This window comes from Triturus cristatus, chromosome 7, assembly GCF_964204655.1.
Source record: "Triturus cristatus chromosome 7, aTriCri1.1, whole genome shotgun sequence".
Lineage (NCBI taxonomy): Eukaryota > Metazoa > Chordata > Amphibia > Caudata > Salamandridae > Triturus > Triturus cristatus.
Genome location: NC_140590.1, coordinates 118,076,062 through 118,091,060, shown reverse-complemented (window position 1 = coordinate 118,091,060; position 14,999 = coordinate 118,076,062). Strand labels below are relative to the sequence as shown.

Here is a 14,999-nt window from a genome sequence, read left to right as displayed (position 1 = left end):
GCAGACAGCTTTAGCTGTTTGTTGGAAGCTCTTGCGCCATCTTCTCCTAAAATAAACAACAAAAGAGAGTACATTAGAGAGGGAGGAGGGCTATTTTTGATCTGGCCCCTTAAGCCTTTTGCGTTCCTGTATTTTTCTTGTTTGCCACTGTCTGTAGGGTCTTACACATGTTTACATTGTAGCTCTAGGCTTCCAGTAAGGGTTTGGTGATGGGAAATTAACTAGACCCTGCTGTTTTCATTGGACTCAATAAAATCTTCTTGTCTCCCTATGCTCATGTGTTTTGCTGCCCCTTCATTCTCTCTCCATATCAAGATGAGCTCCCCCAGTCCTCTCCTCACCTGGATGCAGTAGGGCGCTCCTTTCTATGTAGAGTGTTGAGCTTCCGTGACAACATATGGTGCTAGAGCCAGCGAAGTCCTTCCACCCAACTAGGGGCTTCCCTGCTCCATCCACTGGGCTGCTGCTAAGTTTCAGCCACCCACCCTCTCCCCTGCTCTGCCTCCGGACAACTTCTGAAATACAAATGTACTCAAATAAATGGGCGAATCTTCCCTCCTCGGCATCAGTATGCTGCATGTCTCTCCTATTGCTCTTTCAGATGAAACACCGACCAGTAGTCAGATTGTAATTTTTAAAACCTACTTGAAGCATCTTAAAAGGCCTGGCTTTATGGTTCAGAATGTACCATAACATGCAGGTAGTTTTTCGTTCTGGTAGAGCTACCTCCAGCAATGTAATAAACACACTTCCTTAATGTCTGCAGATCAGCCAGACATGGGCCTTGTTGTATATTTACTGTAGTCCTATTTCTGTTTCACTTTGTAGATTACTTACCTGTTATTCTGTATGTTTTCTTACATTTATAAATTGCCTTATAATGATTAGGGCAGACTTTCTAATTGGTATCATGAGGCATGCAGTAACGCAGCATGCGGTATTACCACATTCCAAATCACCACCAGTGGCCCTGGGAGTTACTGGCCTGGTCAAACGTGGTGGGATGTGTCACCGCCAAACGGCCTGTAATTATGGAATTACATACAGACATCAGTGCAGTGACAACAGTTTCTAATATCACTCCCCATTCCATATGCAAACTATATAACCCTGCAGTAATCCCATATCATGACTGTCTGAACATGTGCATGCTAAACCACCACACCAGAATTACTGATTAACTTGTACAGGAGGCCTTCATGTTTAGGAAAGTGAAAATGAATGGGGGCTGAAAAGAACTGTTACTTTTGAAAGCCGTTAGCAGCTGATCCCGGTGTTTGAGTCGTGTTTCTGCTACATTGGAAGTTGAACCGCCTCTGGGCGCTGTGAGTAGCGTGCGTATTGTTCCAGAAAGAGAAATAAAGATGAAAGGTATATCACTTTTAGTTTGCTGATGCAGCTTCCGCATCTTGTGACCAGGTGACTCCTGGAGACAAAGGAGGAACGTGGGTAAAGGATGGACGTAAAGGGACCTTGAAAGGCCATTCAGACGTTCCTCTGAGTCATGGCATTGCAGAGTTGACTGCAGGATGGAGACAGGATGATGTAATAGCAGAATTGTGGAGGTATCATAAAGAAAGGAAACTGTGTCCTTAACAAATTTATTTTTCAAACATTCAGTCCCTTGACCGAGAGCCAGTGGAGTGCTATGAGGTTGTGCTGCTGCAATTTAGGTTTGGCTAGAGACAGCATTAGATGTCTGCCAAAGTTCATGTAATCACAAAAAAGAGTACAAATAAGCAATATAGAAAGAGGGCTTTGCCTCCAACCCGCTTTTCATATTTTTAAGGCAGCTCAGCATGTGATTGGCCAGTTGGTGTTGTGTTGGTTTTTAAAGGAGTACTTCAATTGCATAGTGTGGTTAGTGATGTGTCCTTCTAAAGTATAGAATCTAAACAATTCAGGACCATAGCAATAGACAGCCCCCACATTAGACTGAAGGTGAGCGTGTGGCGCAGACCAAGAGCATCGGTGTTAAGTCATTTTTATTTCACATTTTAATCAATAAATCAATAGCATTTGTAGAGCATACATACAAAAGGGTTCAGCACTATTGATAAGGAGTCCGTTGCAATTAAAGGAATGTCCAAGACATAAAACTGTTTTTCAAACGAATTCCTTTCTTTATTTGGTTTTTTTCACAGGCATAAAATATCACAGCCTTGATAACATAAGATAGCCATAGCCAACGCGTTTCGTCTCCTGCATGGAGACTTCTTCAGGGCTATAGAAAAAAATACAAAATATACTTTAATACCTAAGTTATCAACAAAATATGTACATACAAAGACCAAAACATTCTAAGAAGTTACATTTGTACAGCAGTTGTTACAACCTGTACGTCATATCTGATGGTATAGCATCAATAGTCTATTCACATTTAGAACAAAGAAAAAGGAAGAAAAAAGAAGAAAGAGGGCCTATATGACAAAAAACTTTATGCTCATCATTTAAAAATTGCGTTAACATGTATATGCAAGTGCAACATTCACATGAATTCAAAATGTGGATTTAATTTATCCAAGTCTGCGACAAAGAAAAACTAACTAGAGTGTTGAGTTTCATCGGGTGAGTGTACTTAGGCCACAACAATATAATATAATTTTTTTTATATTTTTTCTACATTGTTGGCCAAAAGGGACCCGCCAGATCAGCCTAGCAGCATCATTCTGTATAATCTGGAGTCTGTGGGTCAAAAAAGCAAGAATACTCAGATAGCCACTGTTGGTATAGTCTAGACATGATGTCACAAGCGGTTTTTCAGGTCTCTTCCGGGATCAAATGTAGCAGCTTCCTAACTGATCTAAACTTCACGAAGCATATCTAAGAGATCTGCTTGAGAAGGATCGCAAAAGAAAGGTCAGAATCAAACAGGATTCCAGGTTTCTAACCAAAGAAGACCACGACAGGGGCGGATTAAGCTGTGCCAGCCACCAGAGGTTTGTGGGGCACCCTCTGGCTGAAAAAGAGAACATCTGTTTTGAAAATATTTAGTTTCAAAAAGTTAGATTCCATCCAATCAGCTACGCCTTTTAAAAACTCTTTAAAGTTGAGGAAAGCTGCTTCTGAATATTCTCGCAATGAGACCGCAGTTGTGTGTCATCCACAAAGGATACTACCTTCACACCCCAGGTTTCATTTAGGGTGGCCAATAGGGGCAAATAGGGGTTAAAAAGCAATGGATTCTTGGCAGAGCCCTGACGCACCCCGCAGACCGGGAATTTGGGCAAGAAAGAAAAAGAGTGGAGAAAAGCCCACGGTTAGCGCTCTTCCAAGAAGGATTTAATCCGTCCAGGACAGAACTGTGCCCTGAAAGCTTAATCTATTCAATAAGGTGGAGTGCGCCACCATGTTGAATGCTGCTGACAGGTCTAACAGTACAACCATAGCAGAGGCACCTCCGTCCAGTATTTCTCCTATGGACTCTGACACTTCCACTATTGCTGTCTCGATGCTCTATCCAGCACGGAAGCCAGACAGAGTGTCATGGAGCAAACAATTTGCCTCTATGTAGGGATGAAAGTTGTGGATTCACTAGCTTCTCCAAGATCTTGCCGGGGGCTGGCATTAATGAAATGGGCCTGAAATTACTGAGCATCCTAGAGTCTGAATTCAATTTTTTTAGGAGCGGGAGGCAGGCAGCAGGAAAGAAGCCAGATTTCAGAAAGGTGATCCCGATCTTGTTGAGGAAAGGATTTACATGGTGTGCTACAATCCTAAAGATTTCAGCAGTTCCTTCAGTGAGTCGTTTTGGAATGTTGGACCAATCACTGAGAAGGCAGGTATGTGATTAGCAGTAGGCATCAACTGGTCTGCTGTATAGACTCCCCCAGGGAAGGTTGAGTAGGGTTTTAGAATTTTCTCAGCAAAGAAGTTTGAGAGCCTAATACAGAGATCAGGCGAGTAGTGGAATGCACTTTGAACCACATCGGGGAGATAAAGGGCTTGACAATATTGAAGACTTACCTGGAAGAGTTGGAGGCGGTGTCAATAAGCCACAAGAAGTGCTCTCTCATGGTGTTCTGAGTAAGTTTGCAGACGTTTCTGAGAGCCATCTTATATAACTAATTTGCCTCCGGGTCATAGGACCTTCTTCAGCTGTGCTCTAGATTTTTACAGATGATTTTCTCTGCTCTTAAGGTGGGGGAAGGACAAATGCAAAAACAATAATTGATGGACAGAATGCCGAACAATGTCATACATTCACCCCAGTACAGAGATCTGGGCCTAAATCCATCGTTTTTTTGCTCACCATGCCATTCCAGTTTGAACCCAACCATTTGCAAATCAGTCTTGACTCTGTGCCCAATGGGAACAGTCGAGCCCGAACTGCCAGACCAGGTCCTCCCTGGACTGGAAACAAGCATCCTAGGATCGGTTTCGGGGTTTCACCCCTCTTCAGCCAGGATAGCTTGACTCCAGTGGCATGGAGAGCACAGGACCCACGTCTGAGCATACCCGTCCCACTCGGGGTGACAAATGCAAAAACAACAATTGATGGACAGAATGCAGAACAATGTCATACATTCACCCCAGTACAGAGATCTGGGCCTAAATCCATCGTTTTTTTGCTCACCATGCCATTCCAGTTTGAACCCAGCCATATGCTAATCAGTCTTGACCCTGCGCCCAATGGGAACAGTCCAGCCCGAACTGCCAGGCCAGGTCCTCCCTGGACTGGAAACAAACATCCTAGGACCGGTTTCAGGGTTTCACCCCTCTTCAGCCAGGATAGCTTGACTCCAGTGGCATGGAGAGCACGGGACCCACGTCTGAGCATACCCGTCCCACTCGGGGTGACAAATGCAAAACAAGCATTGGCATAGCCAATAGGTCTCGCCTTTGGGACCTTATAAGTGTTTAGCCATGCAACCGTTGCATAACTAAATACTTATAAAGTCCCAAAAGCGAGACCTATTGGCTATGCCAAGCGGCCGTGCGGCCGCGAAAGTGATTGCAATCGCGATCAAACATCAAAGTGGCCGTGCGGCCGCGAAAGTGAAAGTAATCGCGGCGCCCGCGCCCGCGCACTTGCACTGTAGCTCTAGGCTGGCCTGGTAGCACTTTTTGGAGCCCTCTCAATAAGTCTCGCCAGACCAGCGCATGCGCTGGGTCAGGCGAGACCTAAATAACAATTGATGGACAGAATGCAGAACAATGTCATACATTCACACCAGTACAGAGAACTGAGCATAAATCCATCGATTTTTTGCTCACCATGCCATTCCAGTTTGAACCCAGCCATATGCAAATCAGTCTTGACCCTGTGCCCAATGGGAACAGTCCAGCCCGAACTGCCAGGCCAAGTCCTCCCTGGACTGGAAACAAGCATCCTAGGACCGGTTTCGGGGTTTCACCCCTCTTCAGCCAGGATAGCTTGATTCAAGTGGCATGGAGAGCACGGGACCCACGTCTGAGCATACCCGTCCCACTCGGGGTGACAAATGCAACAAGCATCTGCAATGCAATGGGTCTCGCATTTACGCGAGTTTGAGCAATTGGCATTTTAAATGACAATGCCTTTTATTTATGTTTTGGTTTTGAAAACATAAATAAAAGGCATTGTCATTTACAATGCCAATAGCTCAAAGTAGCGTAAATGCGAGACCTATTGCATTGCAAATGCTTGTTAATCTGCAGGGAATGTCTGCCTGTGAAATAGACCAACAAGTGATGTTTATTTCTTATCTAATGTAACTGTGCCAAAGGTTAATTGCGGCATCCTATTACAGGAATAACAATTCGTTTGCTGGTTTTCCCGTGTCGCACCGTGTGTGTCTACCGAGATAAGATCACTAGCCAGACAAGAGAGTTTGTCTGCGTCACTTGATTTTTTTTCCAAAAACATGAAGGTTTAGCCATTGTTTTGAGATCTCGGTCGGGGTGGGGTGCAAGGACGGGACGACAATGGAATAGAGTCAGGGCTCTTCCATTGCGAATTGTGTCCTTGGAGACTTTGTGCGCTCTTCGGCATCCACAGCCAACGCTTCCGTGCTAAACCCCGCGATAATATCCCTCTGACAGGCCTTCTCAACAAAACCCCGTCCTTAAGTGAATTAAGTATGTTTTGTGTAAATGTTTTAGTAAATTGCTGGTCTGAATTGATGTTTATAATGTATTTGTCTGTGTTAGTATCTGAGGAAACTGCATGAATAGACTATTATGAATTTTAGACTCATTTGTTAGGTTTTAAAGGGTGTATATATTAAAGAGTGTTGTAATTGTAAGATTTTAATTAATCATGCAATCACATTTGACTTACTTACTTACTGTGAATTAAGCGCCGTTGGGAGGGGGGGGTATGCATTTGTATTTCTGATTGCTGCAGGCAATGTTTGTGGTGAGATATGGGAAATTAACAATAACAAGCATTTGCAATGCAATAGGTCTCGCAATTATAAGAGTTTGAGCTATTGGCATTGTAAAATTACAATTCCTTTTATTTATGTTTTGGTCTTAAAACAAACAAAAGGCATTGTCATTTACAATGTCAGTAGCATAAACTCGCATAAAAGCAGTGTGGGGAGTGCAGCAGTGTGTGGCGTGCAGCATTGTGCGGCGTGCAGCAGATGTGGGCAGTGTGCGGCGTGCAGCAGTGTGCGGCGGGCAGCAGTGTGCGGCGGGCAGCAGTGAGTGGCGTGCAGCGTCATGCAGCAGTGTGTGGCGTGCTGCAGTGTGTGGCGTGCTGCAGTGTGCGGCGTGCAGTAGTGTGCGGCGTGCAGCAGTGTGCGGCGTGCAGCAGTGTGCGGCGTGCAGCAGTGTGAGACGTGCAGCGGCATGCAGCAGTGTGTGGCGTGCAGCAGTGTGTGGCGTGCTGCAGTGTGTGGCCTGCAGCAGTGTTTCGTGTAGCAGTGTGCGGTGTGCAGCATTGTGCGGCATGCAGCAGTGTGCGGCGTGCAGCAGTGTGTGGCGTGCAGCAGTGTGTGGCGTGCAGCGGCATGCAGCAGTGTGTGGCGTGCATCAGTGTGTGGCGTGCAGCAGTGTGTGGCGTGCAGCAGTGTGTGGCGTGCAGCAGTGTGTGGCGTGCAGCGGCATGCAGCAGTGTGTGGCGTGCAGCAGTGTGTGGCATGCAGCAGTGTGTGGCGTGCATCAGTGTGTGGCATGTAGCAGTGTCACGGTTGCAGCAGTGTGCGGCGTGCAGCAGTATGTGGCATGCAGCAGTGTGTGGCGTGCAGCAGTGTGTGGCGTGCAGCAGTGTGTGGCGTGCAGCAGTGTGTGGCGTGCAGCAGTGTGTGGTGGCATGCAGCAGTGTGTGGTGGCATGCAGCAGTGTGTGGCGGCATGCAGCAGTGTGTGGCGGCATGCAGCAGTGTGTGGCGGCATGCAGCAGTGTGTGGCGGCATGCAGCAGTGTGTGGCGGCATGCAGCAGTGTGTGGCATGCAGCAGTGTGTGGCGGCATGCAGCAGTGTGTGGCGTGCAGCAGTGTGTGGCGTGCAGCAGTGTGTGGCGTGCAGCAGTGTGTGGCGTGCAGCAGTGTGTGGCGTGCAGCAGTGTGTGGCGTGTAGCAGTGTTACGCGTGCATCAGTGTGTGGCGTGCAGCAGTGTGTGGTGTGCAGCGGCATGCAGCAGTGTGTGGCGTGCATCAGTGTGTGGCATGTAGCAGTTTTGGCCTTTAAACAACATGTCCTCCCCATTTGTAGGGTTTCTGTGCTCTGTGTTAGGCAGGCTAACCATTCAAACCTGCTCTGTAAAGCTTCAACATGATAAAAGCCCCGGCACCTCTTTGGTTACAAATTAAGCACTAGGAAAGTGGCTGTAGCCAAGACACTATTGAATTTTAGTTTATATGCTCTGTGTTACGCAAACTAAATAAAGACATATACAGTGTAAAGCTGCTGCCTCATCAAAACACCGGCACTTCCTTTGTTACAAATTAAGCACTAGGAGGGTGGCTGTAGCTACGTGTTTGCAGCTACACACAAATAAAAATAATAATGTAGCTCCACTTTAGGTCATATTTATGTTTGTGTCTATAGAAATATCAACTAATTTGTCCACAATCACAGGCTATTAAGCATATTCAGACATTAAAACCTGGTTTCAAAACTCGTAGGTTAGCAGTAGTGGACTTTAAAGAACATCCCCTCCCCATTTTTCCGGTTTGTGTGCTCTGTGTAAGGCAGGCTAAACAAAACAACATGCTGTGTAAAGTTGCCACCTAATCAGAGCCCCGGCACCTCCTCTGTTACAAATTAAGCACTGGGAAAGTGGCTGTAGCCAAGCCACTATTAAATTACAGTTTATGTCCTCTGTGTTACGCACAATAAAAAAAAAGTATGGCGTGCAGCAGTGTGTGGCGTGCATCAGTGTGTGGCATGTAGCAGTGTCACGGTTGCAGCAGTGTGCGGTGTGCAGCAGTGTGCGGTGTGCAGCAGTGTGCGGCGTGCAGCAGTGTGTGGCGTGCAGCAGTGTGTGGCGTGCAGCAGTGTGTGGCGTGCAGCAGTGTGTGGCGTGCAGCAGTGTGTGGCATGCAGTAGTGTGTGGCGTGCAGCAGTGTGTGGCGTGTAGCAGTGTTACGCGTGCATCAGTGTGTGGCGTGCAGCAGTGTGTGGTGTGCAGCGGCATGCAGCAGTGTGTGGCGTGCATCAGTGTGTGGCATGTAGCAGTTTTGGCCTTTAAACAACATGTCCTCCCCATTTGTAGGGTTTCTGTGCTCTGTGTTAGGCAGGCTAACCATTCAAACCTGCTCTGTAAAGCTTCAACATGATAAAAGCCCCGGCACCTCTTTGGTTACAAATTAAGCACTAGGAAAGTGGCTGTAGCCAAGACACTATTGAATTTTAGTTTATATGCTCTGTGTTACGCAAACTAAATAAAGACATATACAGTGTAAAGCTGCTGCCTCATCAAAACACCGGCACTTCCTTTGTTACAAATTAAGCACTAGGAGGGTGGCTGTAGCTACGTGTTTGCAGCTACACACAAATAAAAATAATAATGTAGCTCCACTTTAGGTCATATTTATGTTTGTGTCTATAGAAATATCAACTAATTTGTCCACAATCACAGGCTATTAAGCATATTCAGACATTAAAACCTGGTTTCAAAACTCGTAGGTTAGCAGTAGTGGACTTTAAAGAACATCCCCTCCCCATTTTTCCGGTTTGTGTGCTCTGTGTAAGGCAGGCTAAACAAAACAACATGCTGTGTAAAGTTGCCACCTAATCAGAGCCCCGGCACCTCCTCTGTTACAAATTAAGCACTGGGAAAGTGGCTGTAGCCAAGCCACTATTAAATTACAGTTTATGTCCTCTGTGTTACGCACAATAAAAAAAAAGTATGGCGTGCAGCAGTGTGTGGCGTACATCAGTGTGTGGCATGTAGCAGTGTCACGGTTGCAGCAGTGTGCGGTGTGCAGCAGTGTGCGGTGTGCAGCAGTGTGCGGCGTGCAGCAGTGTGTGGCGTGCAGCAGTGTGTGGCGTGCAGCAGTGTGTGGCGTGCAGCAGTGTGTGGCGTGCAGCAGTGTGTGGCGTGCAGCAGTGTGTGGCATGCAGTAGTGTGTGGCGTGCAGCAGTGTGTGGCGTACAGCAGTGTGTGGCGTGCAGCAGTGTGTGGCGTGCAGCAGTGTGTGGCGTGCAGCAGTGTGTGGCGTGCAGCAGTGTCACGGTTGCAGCAGTGTGCGGTGTGCAGCAGTGTGTGACGTGCAGCAGTGTGTGGCGTGCAGCAGTGTGTGGCGGCATGCAGCAGTGTGTGGCGTGCAGCAGTGTGTGGCGTGCAGCAGTGTGTGGCGTGCAGCAGTGTGTGGCGTGCAGCAGTGTGTGGCATGCAGTAGTGTGGCGTGCAGCAGTGTGTGGCGTGCAGCAGTGTGGCGTGCAGCAGTGTGTGGTGTGCAGCAGTGTGTGGCGTGTAGCAGTGTTACGCGTGCAGCAGTGTGTGGCGTGCAGCAGTGTGTGGTGTGCAGCGGCATGCAACAGTGTGTGGCGTGCAGCAGTGTGTGGCGTGCATCAGTGTGTGGCATGTAGCAGTTTTGGCCTTTAAACAACATGTCCTCTCCATTTGTGCAGCAGTGTGTGGCGTGCAGCAGTGTGTGGCATGTAGCAGTGTCACGGTTGCAGCAGTGTGCGGTGTGCAGCAGTGTGTGGCGTGCAGCAGTGTGTGGCGGCATGCAGCAGTGTGTGGCATGCAGCAGTGTGTGGCGTGCAGCAGTGTGTGGCGTGCAGCAGTGTGTGGCGTGCAGCAGTGTGTGGCGTGCAGCAGTGTGTGGCGTGCAGCAGTGTGTGGCGTGCAGCAGTGTGTGGCATGCAGTAGTGTGTGGCGTGCAGCAGTGTGTGTCGTGCAGCAGTGTGTGGCGTGCAGCAGTGTGTGTCGTGCAGCAGTGTGTGGCGTGCAGCAGTGTGTGGTGTGCAGCGGCATGCAACAGTGTGTGGCGTGCAGCAGTGTGTGGCGTGCATCAGTGTGTGGCATGTAGCAGTTTTGGCCTTTAAACAACATGTCCTCCCCATTTGTAGGGTTTCTGTGCTCTGTGTTAGGCAGGCTAACCATTCAAACATGCTCTGTAAAGCTTCAACATGATAAAAGCCCCGGCACCTCTTTGGTTACAAATTAAGCACTAGGAAAGTGGCTGTAGCCAAGACACTATTGAATTTTAGTTTATATGCTCTGTGTTACGCAAACTAAATAAAGACATATACAGTGTAAAGCTGCTGCCTCATCAAAACACCGGCACTTCCTTTGTTACAAATTAAGCACTAGGAGGGTGGCTGTAGCTACGTGTTTGCAGCTACACACAAATAAAATAATAACGTAGCTCCACTTTAGGTCATATTTATGTTTGTGTCTATAGAAATATCAACTAATTTGTCCACAATCACAGGCTATTAAGCATATTCAGACATTAAAACCTGGTTTCAAAACTCGTAAGTTAGCAGTAGTGGCCTTTAAAGAACATCCCCTCCCCATTTTTCCGGTTTGTGTGCTCTGTGTTAGGCAGGCTAAACAAAACAACATGCTGTGTAAAGTTGCCACCTAATCAGAGCCCCGGCACCTCTTCTGTTACAAATTAAGCACTGGGAAAGTGGCTGTAGCCAAGCCACTATTAAATTTCAGTTGATGTCCTCTGTGTTACGCAAAATAAAAAAAAAGTATAAAGTGTAAAGCTTCTGCCTCATTAAAACACCAGCACTTATTTGTTACAAATTAAGCACTAGGTGGGCGGCTGTAGCTACGTGTTTACAGCTACACACAACAAGTAACATGATACCTACAACAAGTTAGGACTATTGGCTTTGTCAATCGTTGTTAGTTGCATAAGATAAATTAGCAGTAACTGTGGCTTGTATATAATATTGAAAAAGCATCCACTTGAAGCCCTAGTGACACCACGACAATGTTACTGCTCCTGAGTTACAAAAAGAGGCACAAGAATCCAGAGCAGACATGGCGAGTAAGTTGGCTGAAGAGGTGGGGGTGGCAAATGGTGTTCACGGGCGCTTTGATGTCCTCAGTGGCCGCGCGGCTCACTGAAAACATCAAAGCGCCCTCGAAATGTAAGTGATCGCAATCGCGATCACACTTCAAAGCGCGGCTGTGTGACAGGCGAAAGTGAAAGACGAGTGCTTTCAGGCTGCCAAATGGTGCGCGCGCCCGGCACACATGCACAGTAGTTGGCGGCCTGAAAGCACTCGTTTGCACTTCCAAAAGTGCTTACTATAAGTCTCGCCAGAGCAGCGCTAAAGCGCTGTCTCAGGCGAGACCTAAAAACAACAATTGATGGTCAGAATGCAGAACAATGTCATACATTCACCCCAGTACAGAGATCTGGGCCTAAATTCATCGTTTTTTTGCTCACCATACCATTCCAGTTTGAGGTGGGGGAAGGCCAGGGTGCAGAAGGCTTAGATGTTTTGGCAGTATGAGTTTTGAGAGGTGCAAGAAGTTCCAAGGCCTTCGTGGTCCATTGATTAAATAGGATTGCATAGCACTCAGGGTTACCAGAGAGTGCGGGAAGGGGGGATTGAAGAGAGAGAACTAGGGAATCTCCATAACATTCCACCAACTTCTTTTCCTTTCGGGTATAGTCCTAGGGGCAGATTTATGATAACTGGCGCATCCCTGCATATCAGCAGGGATGCGCCAGTTATTATGCGCCACAGCTGCGCCACCATGGATGCGCCGCATTTATAATGCGGCGCACCATGGGGCAAAAACGACACAGATGCGTGACGCATCTGTGCCGTAAAAGTGGCGCATTGCTGGAGTTGCGACGCAAGCGCGACGCAGCTCCAGCAATATTCTGCGGGGCCCTATCTGTACAATGCTGCGTCAATCCTTACGCCTGCTTCAAGCAGGCGCAGGGTTTTGACGCAGCATGGGCCTAAAAGTGGCGCATTGCTGGAGTTGCGACGCAAGCGCGACGCAGCTCCAGCAATATTCTGCGGGGCCCTATCTGTACAATGCTGCGTCAATCCTTACGCCTGCTTCAAGCAGGCGCAGGGTTTTGACGCAGCATGGGCCTAAAAGTGACTGAGTGAAATCTTGTAGATTTCACTCAGCCACTTTTAGGAGGCGTTCCTGCGCCGGAACGCTCCCACCTGCCCTGGAACGCCTACATGTGGCGCAGGGCTTTACAACGTGACGCATCTCCCAGATGCGTCACGTTGTAAATACCCCGCACCATGGCGCAGGATTTGCGCCGCTGCTGCGTCAAACGCAACAGCGGCGCAAAAGTGGCGCAAGTGCAACATAAATCTGCCCCCTAGTCTGTAGCCAGTTTTCAAGACCATAAAAAATAAGCAGGACAAGAAAACGATCAGTCCAGACTAAGGGTAAAGAAGCCCTGGCTTGGAAGTAGGTAGTGTTGAAAAAGATTAAGTCCTGCTTGTGGCCTTCTTAGTGGGTGGGAGCAGTGATATGCTAAGTCAAGATAAGTCTTGCAAGGGTCTGGAACAACTGAGAGACCGGTGTGAAGTTTAGAATGTCTGCCTGGGTGTTAAAAACTCCCAGAACAGTAAAATTGGCATATTGTAGTGACAGGTGGGAAATAGAGTCAAACAACAATGGGAGACGGCTATTGGGTCACTTTGCAGGCTTGTAGATCAACAAACCAAAGAAAGAGAATGTGGGGGTTATTTAAATACAGAAGATTAGGTCCTCAATTTTCCCAATTTGCCCTAACATGGATGAGGTCTCCAAAGTATCCCTGAGAATAATGGCGACACAGCCTCCCATCTTATTTCCACCTCTTTGCGCAGAGGATCCTGTAGCCAGGAGGATGGGTTGGAGCCTTCGTTTACCCAGGGTTCAGTGAGAAATATGAAATCCCAGGTGTTATTAGATAGTAAAAGGAGTATGTCAGAGTAATACTTGGAGAAGGAACTGAAGTTAATAAGGCAGGCCTTAAAACCAACCTATTCGGATGATGACTCGGGGAACGAGGGTACACCGAACCAAAAGACTTACAGACAAAGTCTCAGGTACTCTTAGCACAAGAATCATAAGGCTTGGTTCAATGCCAAGGGCCTCAATTGCAAGATAAAAGAACTTCTCTTGACAGGGGTCTAACCTGTGTAATGGGAGCACAGGCAGCATAGCTGGCACTGGGCGTGATCCAGGTGCGGACGGGCGCAGATGAACTTGCCTTTAGCATGCCAAAAGCTTGCCCTTTGCGCAGGCCCGCTGAAGGGCCATGTCATGGGTCGCCTTAAATAGGTGATTGGGAGCTGGTTTACCAGCACTTGACCACTCACCTATCCAAATAGCATCCAGAAATGGCTCCCAAAATTAGTCTGTAATAATGCCCACAACTGAAGTGCAATGTGTCAAGTTCAAGAATGATAATAGCAGCAAAATTTCAGAAGTTAGTAACAATTCCCCTTGCAATTCCTCCAACTTTTTTAGCACCAACCTTTACTTAAACTTTTAGCTAAGGCAATCAAACAAATAAAAGCACTTTTTAAAATCAGCCAAAACTTATTAGAAATCAAAATGCGACCGGCTGTTTTCGGAACAAATTACATTTTGTTTTTCTAAATGACTAAAAGATAGTTGCCATGTGCACATAAACCTGATAGTTTACAATCAATTGTGTAGAAATGACTGCCATCCATGAATAATTAATAATATGCTACTAACCCAGAGTTTTATCGGGACAGATTTACTATGATATAACACAAAAGTGATGCAACCTCGAAGCAATCATTTTTTAGGGCACTCACTATGCTACATAAAGCCACTTTGCATGACTTTGAGTGATTTAGTAAAGACAAACTAACGCAATGTGGTGCATGGCGCAGTCGTGCTTTACTCTGTTTTGTGCAGGAGATACATGAGTTGAGCATGGGCTTTCCCATGCATCACCTCCATGTATTTTGACACCAACCCAGATTTACAAAGACTTGTAATCCTGGGGGTGCACCAAAATGGTCCACCTACCCGACAGAGGCGTAACAAAGAATTAGCTTTACTTCACCTTGCTCCTTCCTCTTTCCATGTGTTCTGCATTTTCCATCACAGATAGAAATGAAATATGTCATTGTTAGACTTCTCATCCTTAGGGTTTCATACCCCAAATGTTTTGCCTGCTTACCTCCTCTTTTTGTTGATACTTTTTGTTGGCGTTAGGACTCTGAGCACTTTACCACTGCTCACCAGTGCTACAGTACATGTGCTTCTCCCCAAAACATGGTAAGATTGGTGTATCCACAATTAGCATATTTACTTTACTTGTAAGTCCCCTGTAAGTGGTATACCATATACCCAAGGACTGTAACATTAATGCTACTAATGGGCCTGCAGCAGTGATTGTGCCACCCACACATGTTACTTTTCCAACCTGTCTCAGGCCTGCCATTGCAGGGCCTGCACGAGCAGTTTACTGAAACCTCAAGTTAGTATTTAACACATGCCAAGCCTTAAACTCTCCTTTTATCACACATACGTCACCCCTAAGGTAAGCCCCAGGTAGCGCTAAAGGCAGGATGCTGTGTACGTAAAAGGTAGGACATTAACTTTTAAGTTTTGCATGTCCTAGTAGTGACAAACATTCAAATTCGTTTTTCACT

General features: G+C 46.9%; 1 long non-coding RNA gene across 1 annotated transcript in view; it reads right to left on the bottom strand.

The window, feature by feature from the left end:
- Window positions 1-2,116: 2,116 nt before the first annotated feature.
- Window positions 2,117-14,999, bottom strand: part of LOC146808982 (uncharacterized) — a 267,404-nt gene continuing 254,521 nt past the window's right edge. The window contains exon 3 of the long non-coding RNA XR_014966299.1: window positions 2,117-2,224. This is a non-coding gene — a long non-coding RNA (uncharacterized LOC146808982). The remainder of the gene's footprint in view (window positions 2,225-14,999) is intronic.